Source organism: Seriola lalandi, unplaced genomic scaffold (assembly GCF_002814215.2).
Source record: "Seriola lalandi dorsalis isolate HSWRI2012SDOR001 ecotype SW California unplaced genomic scaffold, Sedor1 jcf7180002054575, whole genome shotgun sequence".
Lineage (NCBI taxonomy): Eukaryota > Metazoa > Chordata > Actinopteri > Carangiformes > Carangidae > Seriola > Seriola lalandi.
In genome coordinates, this window is record NW_019525128.1 from 265,809 (window position 1) to 279,667 (window position 13,859).

A 13,859-nucleotide genomic window follows, 5' to 3' on the forward strand; every position below is an offset into this window, starting at 1 on the left:
TATGCCATCAACCCCAGAAGACGGAGGCATAACCTCCAAGTTACCTTCACCCCCAAACGGAACTGGGACAAACAAGCTCTGAGGGCGGCGTGTCTTCCAGGAGTTAGAGTTCCTGCTTTGGCATCCAAACACATGCCCAGGAATTCCATAGTCTGTGAGGGCTGGAGCCTGCTTTTCCTACTGTTGAGGAGCAGGCACAGGTGCTCTATGTGCTGCAGGAGCCAGGCCACATTGTTGTGACAGTGCTCCTCCGAGTGAGCACACACCAGCCAGTCGTCCAGGTACTTGAGGATGCGAAGACCTTCCCGACACAAAGGTCCTAGGACTGCATCCATGCACCTTGTGAGTGTGCAAGGGGCCAGTGATATCCCGAATGGGAGGACACAGAACTCAAGCTTCTGCCATCGAAGGCAAACCTGAGGTAGCATCTGTATCCCTCCCATATTGGGATCTGAAAATATGCATCCTGTAGGTTGATCGTGGCAAACCAGTCGCCTTGGAGGATAGCCTGTCAGACCCTCGGTACAGTCTACATCTTGCATCGTAGGGGTCTCAAAAACTTGTTGAGCCCCCTCAAATCCAATATTGGTCTCAGCCTCCCATCTTCTTTGGGAATGAAAAATAACGGGAATAGAACCCAGCCTGCAGATTGTGTCACCTCTCTGATGGCCTTCTTCGCCAAGAGAGTGTTGATCTCTGCAGGCACAACCCTCCTGCACTGAGGGTCTGCCACTACTGAAAAGGTTGTTGATCTCATCAGTGGGGGTGGATGCAAAAACTGCAAATGATAACCCTGAGTAATGGTAGAAACTACCCAGGGGTCCACCCCAAGTGTCTCCCAGCACAGGAGCTGTCCTGAGAGGCAGCAAGGGGAGGCCAGGTTCCTAGAGCCATCAGGACTGAGGGGGGGCTTTGGGGGGTCCCTGGCCATGGCCCTGCCCTCTCCGCTGATCACGTTTAGCTCTAACAGTTGGCCTCAAACAGACCCGTAGGTCACCTGAAGCCACAGAGTCCAGCTGGGGTGGCCCAGGCCGTGGAGCTGTTGGGACCTGATGTTCACGGCACTGTTGGAGCATTCCTAACATCTCCCTAGCACAACGGCGGGCATACTAAGCAAACAGACAGGGCCTTACCCCTGCAGCTGTGATTGAGACAGCCAGAGATGACGCCTCACCATCCAGAGGGAGGCCATGGTCCTGCCCGTTGCCACCGCCTGCTCTTTCATTAGCTTAGCCAGGAGTGAGGACACCTGCTGTACCTCAGCAACCAGGTAAGAACCTCCCTCCTCCAACTGTTGTGCCAGCTGGCGCTGATGCAAGGCCAAATTAGCCCCTATATTAACTAGCTGTCCCTGGATTGCTATAGAGCTATGCACTCTGGCAAGCTTGGCATCCATCATTTTCGTGTTCCTGCTGGGGCAACTTGGCTTCCCCAAGACAGATTTGGCGGGGGAAACCAAGGCCCCTAAGGCCTTATCCATGGGAGGTGGTGGTCCACAGCCAATTCCCAATGCTTGAGCGGCCAGAGTAATGAATTGGCAATAGAGGTGAAGTGGATGCCTCTGTGCCTCCTCTACCTGCCTTCTCTCCACACACATCTGACCAGGGGGGAGGTCTTCAACCTCCGACTCCCCATGATTTAAAGCTCCCCTTCATGCGATGCATCAGATGTGGAACACACTAGATCAAGTTCCCCCTGCCTCACATGGGCAGAGGAGGGGTGCTGTACAGTAAATGGTGCTGACACAGGGGAGGGCATTGCCAACCCTTCCCCGATAGCTGCACCCAGGATATTGACCAATTGAGGCTTCACCCCCACTTGGTCATTCCAAAGCACCACTCTTGGCTGCTTCACCTGCTGCCAGCCCTAAGCAATGACCACATTGATCGTGACCATTGACATTTTTATCCTACAATGTGGGCTACCAGGTTTGCTTCTATAAGTTTGAATGTATGTGAATGCTTATGTATGTATGTTTATCAGTGGGAAAGTTTTATTCAGAGGTCAGACAACCTCTCTGTTGTTCGCAATAATTTATAAACAATCAGAAAACATTAATAATTCAGTCCTCAGTGCTGCTATGAAGTCAGAGGCTGCCACATGTTTAAACCAGAGTGAGAGAAGGTCATATGACCTGAACCTGAGCTCACAAGTTCTGGTTTTACTGAACAAATTCACACAGAAACAGAGCAGTAAGTCCTCACTGTACTTTCTGAAACGTGTTTATGATGTGGATGTGTAATGAGTCTCTGTGACCAGCAGGTGGAGCTGTTTTCTCACAGTTAACTAATGGAACAGAACAGAAACTCAGTGACTTCCTCCTGCTCACAGACACCTATCAGCTGATCACATGACTAATCAGAGACTCAAAAATCAATCAGAGATATTCAAAACTCCTGTCAATTATTTGTTTATATTTTAAACAGTTTAAAAGTCTTTAAATCTGCAGGAATAATGATTAACAGTCTAATTTATTTATAATGAAATGACAGGAAGGCATTCTGTTGTTGGTAGAGAAAACCTCCCAGCATGCACCTGGGAAGCTCTGCGGTCTTTTACCACATCAGTGAAGCAACATCACTGAATTTACTTTGACTTCAGTTCACCTGTTAGTTCATCAGAAGATCAAAAATGAACTGTGAACATGCTCAAACCTATTTATGAAAGTTTCTCTGATGCAAACTTTAATAAATCACAAATATAATTCACTGTTTCCACAGAACTAAATAACTGGACCTCTGTCCAGGTCATCAACAGTTTATTCAACAGGCCTGCTTATCTGTTGTGGTCACAGACACCCTGCTTTTAGCTTTTATTAAACAGATCATTACATTTAATATCATCATGTTTCTGACTAAGTCTTTATTATATCGAAGTTTGATTATCTTATGCAACAGAACAAAATTCTTCCTTGAGACAGTAAAACTTTTAACAGCATCAGGAACTCACTGTTCCTTTCTGCAGTCAGACAGCTGAGTCTCTGTCCAGTCATTTCATGTATATCTCAGATCTCAGATCAGTCTGAGGTCCCAGTCTGTCCTATATCAGAAAAACCAAACACACAACTCACTTTAACTAACTGAGGTGTTTATATACAGCGTGGCTGTATGCACTCCCAACAACGTCTGGACATGCTCCTGATGAGTCAAGGGATGGTGTCCTGGGGGATCTCCTACCAGACCTGGATCAGGGCATGAGTGAGCTCCTGGACAGTCTGTGGCGGTACGTGGCAACGTCAGCTGCACCGATACATAACATCCCATAGGTGCTCAATTGGATTTAGGTCAGGGGAAGGTGAGGGCCAGTCAATGGCATCAATGCCTTCGTCATCCAGGAACTGCCTAAACACTCTGGCCTCATGAGGTCGGGCGTTGTCCTGCACCACGAGGAACCCAGGTCCCACTGCACAAGCGTAAGGTCTGACAATCACTCTGATGATTTTATCCCGGAACCTAACAGCAGTCAGGGTCCCGTTGGCTATGACATGGAGGTCTGTGCGACCCCCCAAGGATATGCTTCCCGAGATCATCACTGAGCCACTGCAAACCGGTCATGATGGATGATGTTAAAGGCAGCATTACGTTCACCACAGCATCTCCAGACTCTTTCACGCCTGTCACGTGCTCAGTGTGAACTTGCTCTCATCTGTGAAGAGAACGGGTTGCCAGTGGCAGACCTGCCAATTCTGGTGTTTTCTGGTGAATGCCAATATAGCTGCAGGGTGCTGGGCTGTGAGCACAGGTCCCACTAGAGGATGTGGGGTCCTCATGCCACCCTCATGGAGTCTGTTTCTGACAGTTTGGTCGGAAACATGCACACCAGTAGCCTGCTGGAAATCATGTTGCAGGGCACAAAGGAGCAGGTACCGGTCCTGCTGCTGGGTTGATGCCCTTCTACGGCCCTGTCCAGATCTCCTCATGTAACGGCCGGTCCCCTGGTATCTCCTCCATGCAGCAACCCTTCTTGCGACTGCACGTATGGATGTGCCATCCTGGAGGAGCTGGACTACTTGTGCAACCTGATTGGGCTGCAGGTACCGCCTCATGCTACCAGTAGTGACAAGGACACTAGCGAAACATAAAACTAGACAAGAATCAGTCAAGACAGAGAAGGAGAGAGCAACTGTCTGTGGCCACCACATGTAAAACCATTCCCTTTTTGAGGCTTGTCTTGCTTTTGCCTCCATTGCACCTGTTGTCACTTTCATTTGCACCAAAGCAGGTGAAACTGATTCACTGATTCAATCACTTGTGCTTCCTAAATGGACAGATTGATATCCCTGAAGTTTAACTGACTTGGTGTTATACTGTGGTGATTAAGTGTTAAGTGTGCATCACATATTTACATCCTCCGGATACCCATAGTAAAATGTATATGTAAATATATACATATATATATATATATTGATATATTGAATTTTTAAATGGTAGACTATAAGATGTTGCGAGTGTATTTGTTAAAATATATATTTTATTTATATACATGTTTTAAAACAACAAACATATTCATATTCATTTTTAACATTTCTCTTTAAACGTCTATTCACGTTCTGGGAAAGTGGTCTCAGACTTTTGGACTATATATTTTCTGCTTTTTTTGCATACATCTCTTAAACCACTTCAGTTCTGCTCAAACCTACCAAATGTTTATTAGTTTTCAGGATTTTAACCCTTTAAATGCCAGTTTGAAGACATGTTGCCTCTTGTTTTATTAAAAAAAACAACACAGAATATGAGATATTTCCCACATAATACATGATGGAGGGATGTGACATTGTTTTATATCATAGTCTTTTATATCAAGACATTTCTCAAAAGCAGAATATGATCAGGGTGACTTTTGAACACTGGAAATAAATCATGTACTCATCCCGGCAGTAGCCCCCGTGGCACTCAAAATTTCCCTGGAATTTTCTAGTTTTTTCATTATTATTTCAACATTTCAATCCTGGTTGTTTTGTTTCTGTGTTATAAATAAAACTAGTTCAAAAAAAAGAAGCTAAGTGTGTGTCAGATTATTTTGCTGAGTCCTTATGAACTCTCCTTCACATCATGATGTTTTCCACGGAGGTCTAGGAGACGTGGTTAGAAAGATGATTTAGACTTTTTGACTCATGTTACCTCTGGACAGACCCAGGCTGTTTCCTTCACTTTAAATATCATGTTGATTATTTAATTAACACGTGCACACTATAATGATATTGGTTAACATCCTAATGTATATTTTTATGCCCCCAGCAATTGTGTTGGTCAAAGGTCAAAGTGACCTCACTAAACTCTATTTTGACCCTGTGAACGATCTCAGTAACACCTCGACAGAATATCTTCAGCTTTGGTACAAATGTTCATTTGGACTCAAGGATGAACTGAAAAGATTTTGGTGGACAAAGTTCAATGGTCAAGGTCGCTGTGATCTCACAAAACACATTTTTGACCATAACGCAAGACTTAATTCATTAATTATAACACAATTTAACACAAATGTCTAACAGGATAAAATGAAGTCACAACATTTTATATCCAAAAGGTCAAAGGTCAACTTCCCTTTGGTCAAGAACTCAGTCATAAAACTAGCGAGAGAGCTAATGAACGAGAAACTGACGAATCTCTGAGCCGATATATTTACTATACAACTTGGGGTTAGCTGACAATCTGGCGAAGAGCTGTGGATGGACCAAGGCTTTATGCAAACTGGAGTGAAGGTGACTTGATTGCAGATTGCTGGCAGGTGTGCAGGTCAGCTCCGCCCAGCTCCAGACAGAAAAACACTAAGATCCTGACACTTCAACTATTATCAGTGATTCTTCAGAGAACTGCTCTGAACAGCTGCTGTTCTGTATCCAGCCACGTCACGTTACGTTGCTCTGACAAGTTCATTTGTTGTGGTTGTATTCAGTCTTTGTTGTTTCCCTCCTTTTCTACTTTGTTACCATTTCTATTCATAAATTAGTTTCAAAGCACTGAAAACTGTCCAAATCAGTTTTTAAGATGCAGCAAAAAGACTGGGAGGAGCTGTTAGCAGCTTCCTGCAGCAGTGAAAACTATGACCTGGTCAAGTCTGTCTGTGCCTTCAGTCTCTCCTCGGGTCAGTCTGGGATCATCCAGGTCAAGAGGATCCAGTCTGCCATCAAACGTGAAGCTAGACATACAAAATATTTGAAGGACCGAGATCTGACTGATGAAGGTGAACTGACTTTAGCTGCAGGTGGTTCTTTGATATGAACTTTAGTTTCCTTTAGTTTCATTAGTCAAACATTAATTCATTCATTCTTCTTGTGCTTTGGTTAAAAACAAAATGTTATTATATGAAGAGGGTTTGTAAAACAGAGTCCAGATCTCAGCAGTGGTCCAAGGTCTGTCACAGAGACCACTTTATCCCCCCCTGTATCTAATTAATCAAATATTTGTGCCTATTTTCAAATTCTAATATTGATCAGATAAATTACAATGAGGCATTTTCTACTGATCTGACCTGAAAGCTCAGACTGCACATGTGATGAGGAGAAAATCCACAGGAGCTGAAATCCTCTGTGGATTCATCAACATGAAAACATTGATTATTGAAGCTTTAATCTGATCAATGATCTGAATTCATCACAAATAAGAACTGTCTCTCAAACTAACTGTGACTACAGTGAACCTCTCAGTGGCCTCAGGTCCTCAGCTGCTGGGGAAAGTTAGATCACTTCGTTAAGTTAGACTTGGTTAATAAAGTCCCTCAGGTCAAAGGTCATTTCAGCCTGTCAACATGTTTGTCCCTGAGGCGTCTTCACATCAGACACTGTTTCCACTAATTCCCTCAGAAGCAATTACAGAGCTGTTTACCAGTGAGACCAGACAGCCCAACCAGACCTCAGTACTGGTGTGACTGGTCCACAGAGGACTGGTAATGACCTCCCCTAAACCCCCCCCCCAAGCCTCACATTAGTTTTAAAATATTAGTTTAACGGTCAGTAAAAAAACTGACCATGTGATAATGTGTATTTTTTTTTATTTAAAATAAAATGTCCATGAAGCTGTCACTGTTTCAATGGGATGTCTTTCAGTGAAATTAATGTTATTTTTTTTGGGGGGGGGGGACTTGTTTTGTTCTTTTGTTGTATTTCATGATAACTGCTCTCCTTTACTTTGTAATTATTATTGTCAACTCCTCTCTGATTGTAGTTATCTGTCTGAACAGAAGCTTACATGAACCCATGTACCTGTTTCTGTGCAGCCTGTTTGTAAATGAACTGTATGGTAGCACAGGGTTGTTTCCATTCCTGCTGGTTCAGATCCTGGCATTAAGTAATGTAGCCATCATCTCTTATGACAGATACCTCGCTATCTGTTATCCTGACATTTAACAAGGTTGCCATGCTTATTGCTGTAATATTTTTAAGTTTTAACCTTTGCTGACAATTACTGTCACAATTTCTTTGAGTTCCTCTTTACAGCTGTGTGGGAACATTACTAACAAATTATTCTGTAATGACTACTCTGTCATCAAACTGGCCTGCGCTGACACCAGAGTGAATAACATCTATGGACTTTTCAGCACTTGTCTTGTTGTCTTCTTTTCTCTAATTTTAAGTCAATACACTTATATAAAGATTCTCAAAGTGTGTTTTCCTGGTTGTAAACAGACCAGAGAGAAAGCTGTCAGTACCTGCACACCTCAGGTTGCTTCTCTGTTGGAAAAATTGTGATACTTTATGATAAACATAACCATCTTAAAGGGAAACTGTATTATCCTGTATAGAACTGTTCATTATTGTGTCTACTTTTAAGACAGGTGTTGTCAGAGAGGAGCGCAGTGACCTTCGTTGTTCTTCTTCGCTGTTATCATTAGCTATGATAAGGCATGAATCGAGTCTCTATTGTGTCTGTCTCATTTCAGCAAGAATGTGAGGTCACTCTCATATATTCTGGGTATAAATTCTGTGTGAATCTTGCATTCTTTGAACATTTGCACTGTGAGCTCTGGTGTATAACTTGTTCCCTTGCTGCAAAAATTTAATATCCTACTCTTGTGAATTTTCAGACGGTGTTCCTGAGTTTATTTGATAATTTACTTAACAACTTGGTCCTTCGAGCCAGATCTCAACAACCTCTCCTACTGTCCAGGACAGGACCTGAACTGTGCACGGGGGAGTCTGGGACTCCTGAACTAAAGCCCTCCAGCATAGAAAATTACTGTTAAAAAGAGGCCAGGATCTACTGGACTGTGGGAAGGTGACAAGATCCACGAACAGAGAGAAACCATTATGTCTGAATCATAAGGTAGGAGAGTCAAGTTAAAGACTATAAAATAGGTAACGTCAAGTAATGCCTATAACATAGAAAAGCGTCCGGGACCCTAGTAGTCCAAAGTCTGTGTGAGAAGACTACAGGAATAAATAACTCAGGGAACTATGAAACAGTAAACTGGGTTTACAAATAAAATAAAATAAAATAAAATAAAATAAAATAAAATAAAATAAAATAAAATAAAATAAATTAAATTAAATTAAATTTAATTTAATTTAATTTAATTTAATTTAATTTAATTTAATTTAAATAAATAAATAAATAAATAAATACAGGACCAGATAAAAAATTGGGAAAAGGAATATGGATTTTCAGGAAAATTAGTAACAAGTTACTGTCAGGAGTTGGTGAAAAAAAACTAAGGGAAAACCTAAAAAGAGTAAAAATGAGGGTCTTATACAAGCAAGAAACTGGTTAGCAGAAGCAAGGAAAAGGAAGAAGGAGCTGGGGAGGAAGAGCTGGTGGAAGAGGAAGAGGGTGTCGACGGCCACAGGGTGACGGGGACGCCTGTTACATCTGTGGTAGGCAGGGCCACTGGGCACGTAGCTGCAAAGAAAGAAAGACCGACCCGACAGACATGTGTCTGTATCAAAGCCAAAAAGAACACGTTGGCAAGATGTGAGGACATTTGTAACAGAGTGTGAAGAAACCTCAGATTGGGAAGATCTAAGTAAAAATATCCAATACTCCCCCAGTCTGAGAGCATACAGCCAAAAATTGAACTGGGTTCAATATTCTCTCAGATTATGTCTGCAAATATAGCAAAATTATAACCTCCAAAAGGAAGCCAGATTTTGTGATATGTTGATGATATTCTTTTGGCCTCAACCACAAAACAAGCATGTCAAGAGGACTCATTAGCTTTGCTAAAGTTTCTAGCTGAACAAGGACATAAAGTAAGTAAAAAGAAATTACAGCTTTGTAAAGAGAAAGTAAAATATTTAGGTTATTGTCTATCAGCAGAGGGACGACACTTAGATGAAGAGAGAAAAACAGCTATTTTACAAGCACCAAAACCTCAAACCAAGCGTCAGATGATGTCATTTCTGGGCATGAGAAATTTTTGCAGGAGTTGGATCGCCAATTATGCAATAATAACCTCCCCATTGTCAGCCCTAATTTATGACACGCCCCTACCTGCATCAGACCTCATTCAGTGGACACAAGAGGCAGAACAAGCCTTTACACAAATAAAACAGCTTCTGGTTAGCTCATCAGTACTAGGTCTACCGGATTATTCCAAGACATTCGAACAAACTGTAGACTGCAGAAATGGATTTGTGACCTCAGTCTTGCTTAAAAAACATGGAATAAAAAACAGACCAATAGCTTTTTACTCCACCAAACTAGATCCTGTTGCTAGGGCATTACCACCATGTGTACAAGCTGTAGTAACAGCCTCTATGGCTGTGCAGACTTCAGCCTCTGTGGTACTATTTCATCAACTCTCACTGAAAGTTACACATGCAGTAGCATTAATTTTATTACAAAATAAAATCTCCTATCTCTCACCATCCAGACACCTATCATGCATGACAGTCTTATTATCCCAACCACATCTAACTATAGAGAGATGTACAACATTAAACCCATCTACTCTACTTCCCCACAACTGTTTACAAGAAATAAATGAAAAAGTTTTGCCACGACCAGATCTTACTGACGTTCCGTTTGAAGCTGACCTCACTATGTTTGTAGATGGCTCAAGCAAAAAGAACCCAGATGGTAAAAATGCCACAGGCTTTGTTGTTGTAACCCAAGAATCTGTATTAATGGCTAAAGCATTGCCACAAGCTGCAGAATTAGTAGCATTAACTGAAGCATGCAAGCTAATAAAAGGAAAGTCTGCTAGAATATATACAGATAGTCAATATGGGAAGGACCATTCCAGGTTCTCCTGATCACGCCAACAGCAGTAAAGATCGCAGAAAGAGGCTCCTGGATCCATCTCTCACACTGTAAGAAAGCACATCAGCTATCTTCTCTGGAGAAAGACTCAGGTGAGACCTAGATCACTGACCTCAGCATCTCCATGGGATAGTCTGGCTACAAAGGGGAGTGAAACCAATGGGGCCACTCATCTCAAACCAGTGAAGACACCATCAGTACCTGGAGATAGTAGGAGGAAAGTGTCTTGGGTTACTGGCTTTCTCTGGAAGAGACCCTGATGACAAATGAACAAATAATTGATTTAAATTATATTCCTATTTACCAAACACCAAAAGGGATAGCTTTAATAGTGTGGAGTGAAAACGAAGATTTTAGAATTAAACTGCTTACTATATTTACTGTTTTATTCCTAGCATTACCCATAGTCCTATTAATAATTTATCTGTTAAGTTGAGTTATCTTCTAAAAGTAAACATGGATAGTCCACGACCATGGCATCCGTTTCGACAACCAAGCCTCTGTGGCCTCAGGGGTACTATCTGTTGTTTACTCTGTATAACACTTATCATTATGCTCCCAATTATATGGTATGAGTTGCAGGTAAGCAAGGACCAACACCCACTTAATGAGACCGAGACGACCACCGACAGAAACCCCGCTGAAGAGGAAATCAAAGTAGGGAAGAGATCACTGAAGACACCATTAACACTAACCTTTACTGAGGGACAAAGTAGTACAGTAAAGTTTGATCTCTGTTCTGTCATACATTGTGGTCAAAACCAAGAAGCCCATAGGTGGTCAGACAAATACATCTGCGAAACTTATCAAACAGGCTTTGCATATGATCAGTAGTGTGGTTATTGGGATTATGTCATCTGCAATTCTAGTCCGTATACCTGGGGTTACAGACCACAAAAGGCCTCAAGTGGAACAATACCAGTTAGTGGTCGACTAACACTTATTAAAGGACAATCCTCAACAAATTGCAAAAAAGATGATTGTAATCCATTACTGATAACCCTAAAAGATCCACAAGTGAGTGATAGCGGATTATATGTTCTAGGAGCCTAGAGCCCTTCATCAAAAAAGTAAATAAAAAACAGGAAAGCGTTACCATACCCTCAAACCAGCCTAATGTAAGTCCCACCAGCATTCCAGAGCAACTACAGAAAGCGCCTATTGTGACTTACCTAAATCTCACTAATGCAACTATAATGGATAAAGTAGCTATTGAGACAGGGTTTGTTGACACAAATGAATGGCTTCGATGGTTAATTTATACTGCACAAAACAATAAACCAAATACAACTAATTGTCTAGCATGTGCGGCAGCCAGACCTGGGTTAGGCACAGTTCCATTTCCCTTAAATCAAAACAATGATCCAGATGGATTTCAGTGTATCCTCAGGCCATTCAACTCTCTTAACCCTCTCGAAGATTGTACCACCTTGCACTATCTGTTCCCTCCGACTGCAGAAACCCGACCGCCTTACTTCAGCCCATATGCAGGTAATTACACCTGTATTGAGCAAAGAGGATCGGCACAGGATGGCCCACATCCTGCCCCGTCGTGGTGCAACGTTACATTATCAACTAACGGCACAGGCATTCAGGGCGACTGGTTAAAAGACCAGTCCACTCATCGCACTGATGTGTGGTGGTTCTGTGGAGGAAAAACACTGAGGTCAACGTTACCTTATGACTGCAAAGGTAAATGTGCTCTGATCCAATTAGTTATGCCATTCTATGTATTACCCTTGACTGATACTGTAGCATCAAAAGGAATGTTCAAATCACATAGAATAAAACGCACAACAAATCCTCTCGGGTCGTTTGATACACATGTATACATCGATGAGATCGGGGTGCGAGGGGTACCTGGCGAATACAAAGCTCGAAATCAGGTCACCGCAGGATTTGAATCATTGTTCTTTTGGTGGGCTACAATTAATAAAAATGTAGATTGGATAAATTATATTTATTATAACCAACAACGGTTTGTGAACTACACACGAGATGGGTTTAAAGGAATAGCTGAAGAATTAGAGAAAACAAGCCTGATGGCATGGCAGAACAGAATGGCCCTGGACATGCTCTTAGCTGAGAAAGGAGGTGTCTGTAAGATGTTCGGTGATGTGTGTTGCATCTTTATTCCAAACAATACAGCCCTTGATGGAAGCATTACTAGAGCCATCCAAGGCCTGACAGCTCTCTCACAGGAGCTGGCAGAAAAGGCTGGTGTAGACAACCCCTTTACCAGAATGATGGAGAATTGGTTTGGGGGGTGGAGTGGATTAATCTCTTCTTTTCTAGTCTCTATTGCAGTTGCAGCGGCTCTTCTTTCTGTCTGCGGTTGTTGTTGCATACCATGTCTACGAGGACTTATCCAAAGGCTGATTGATACCGCCATGACAAAAACTATGACGTACCAACACATACCAACTGATACTGATGAGGATGATGAAAGTATTGTATAAAAATGTGCCTTGTGATGGGTGAACGTACTATGAAGTACACTATGAAAATCTGTGAAGAACAGTAGTGTGTGGAAAATATGGATGTACCTAATTCACCTGTATGTATATAGTATAAATTCTTATTGTGTGATAAAATGCTTTAACCCTCTTCAACCCTGTACTGTATGAACTGAAACTGTCCAAAAGACACATCATATTTGTCTAGTCTTTGCTGAGCTGCAGGACCTCGAATCCTTTCATTCTATTTGCTCAATTGGTAAAAACAACTGTAATGAATGATGTTAAAACAGTCTCTGAGGCCAGTTTAGGTCCATCTCACTCATAAATAAATTTAATTCAACACCTATCCCAGACCAGCAATGGAAGTGAACTCTGACTGAACATTAAATGTTTGACACAAATTTAAAGGGGACATATTATGCTCCTTTTCAACAAGTTTAAATAAGTCTCAGAGGTCCCCAAAACATGTCTTTGAAGTTTCTTGCTAAAAAATCCACTCCGATCCTATATTTCAGCATGTCTGTAAACCCTTCTTTTTCAATTGTTCAGAACAGGCTGTTTCTGTGCAAAAACATATTTCAGTTTCAATCTAAATAAAAGATGTTAGACAGTCTTGTTTTACTTCAGTGCACATAATTTTACAATGATAATAACAGACCACAAATAGAGTAACAAACCCTCAAATAAATTAGTTTAGCTGCTCTTTGATTTGTAAAGTTCTTCTATCAGCAGATAGTGTGCATATAATATATGAATTCAGAGGAGTCATTTCTTCAGTAACAATCAAGCATTTATTTACATCAAATGAGGCACGTATAATCAGTGATAATAAAAAACTGTAGGATTCACTGGATCCATAAAAAAAAATTGTGAGACACAACATAGATATATGTTTGCAAGACTAAATGCCCTGTCCAGTTGTTTTAGTCGGTACAGGTATCTAGTCTATAGGAGCTTTGTGAGCTGGTGCTGGGGCTTCCTTGGTCGCAGAATCCGGGTCCTGCGCATCCATGACGAGTTTCCTGACGCCACAGGCCGGTATGTGGGTTTCAGACTGCCCCATGATAGAACCGGGACACAGAGCTGGATATGACCTCCTCCTTCTCAGGCCGCTCGAACTGTGCAGTGAGGTCCTCTGGGATGGGGATGGCCAAAGCAGCTTCTGTGTATGGTCCCAGGTCAACAAAGACTTTTTCAAATATGA

The 13,859-nt window shown here is 42.0% G+C and overlaps 1 pseudogene; it reads left to right on the forward strand.

Annotated features, from left to right (window-relative positions):
- The first annotated feature begins 13,665 nt into the window (after positions 1–13,665).
- The window catches only part of LOC111663371 (uncharacterized), an 8,544-nt pseudogene continuing 8,350 nt past the window's right edge, over positions 13,666–13,859 (forward strand).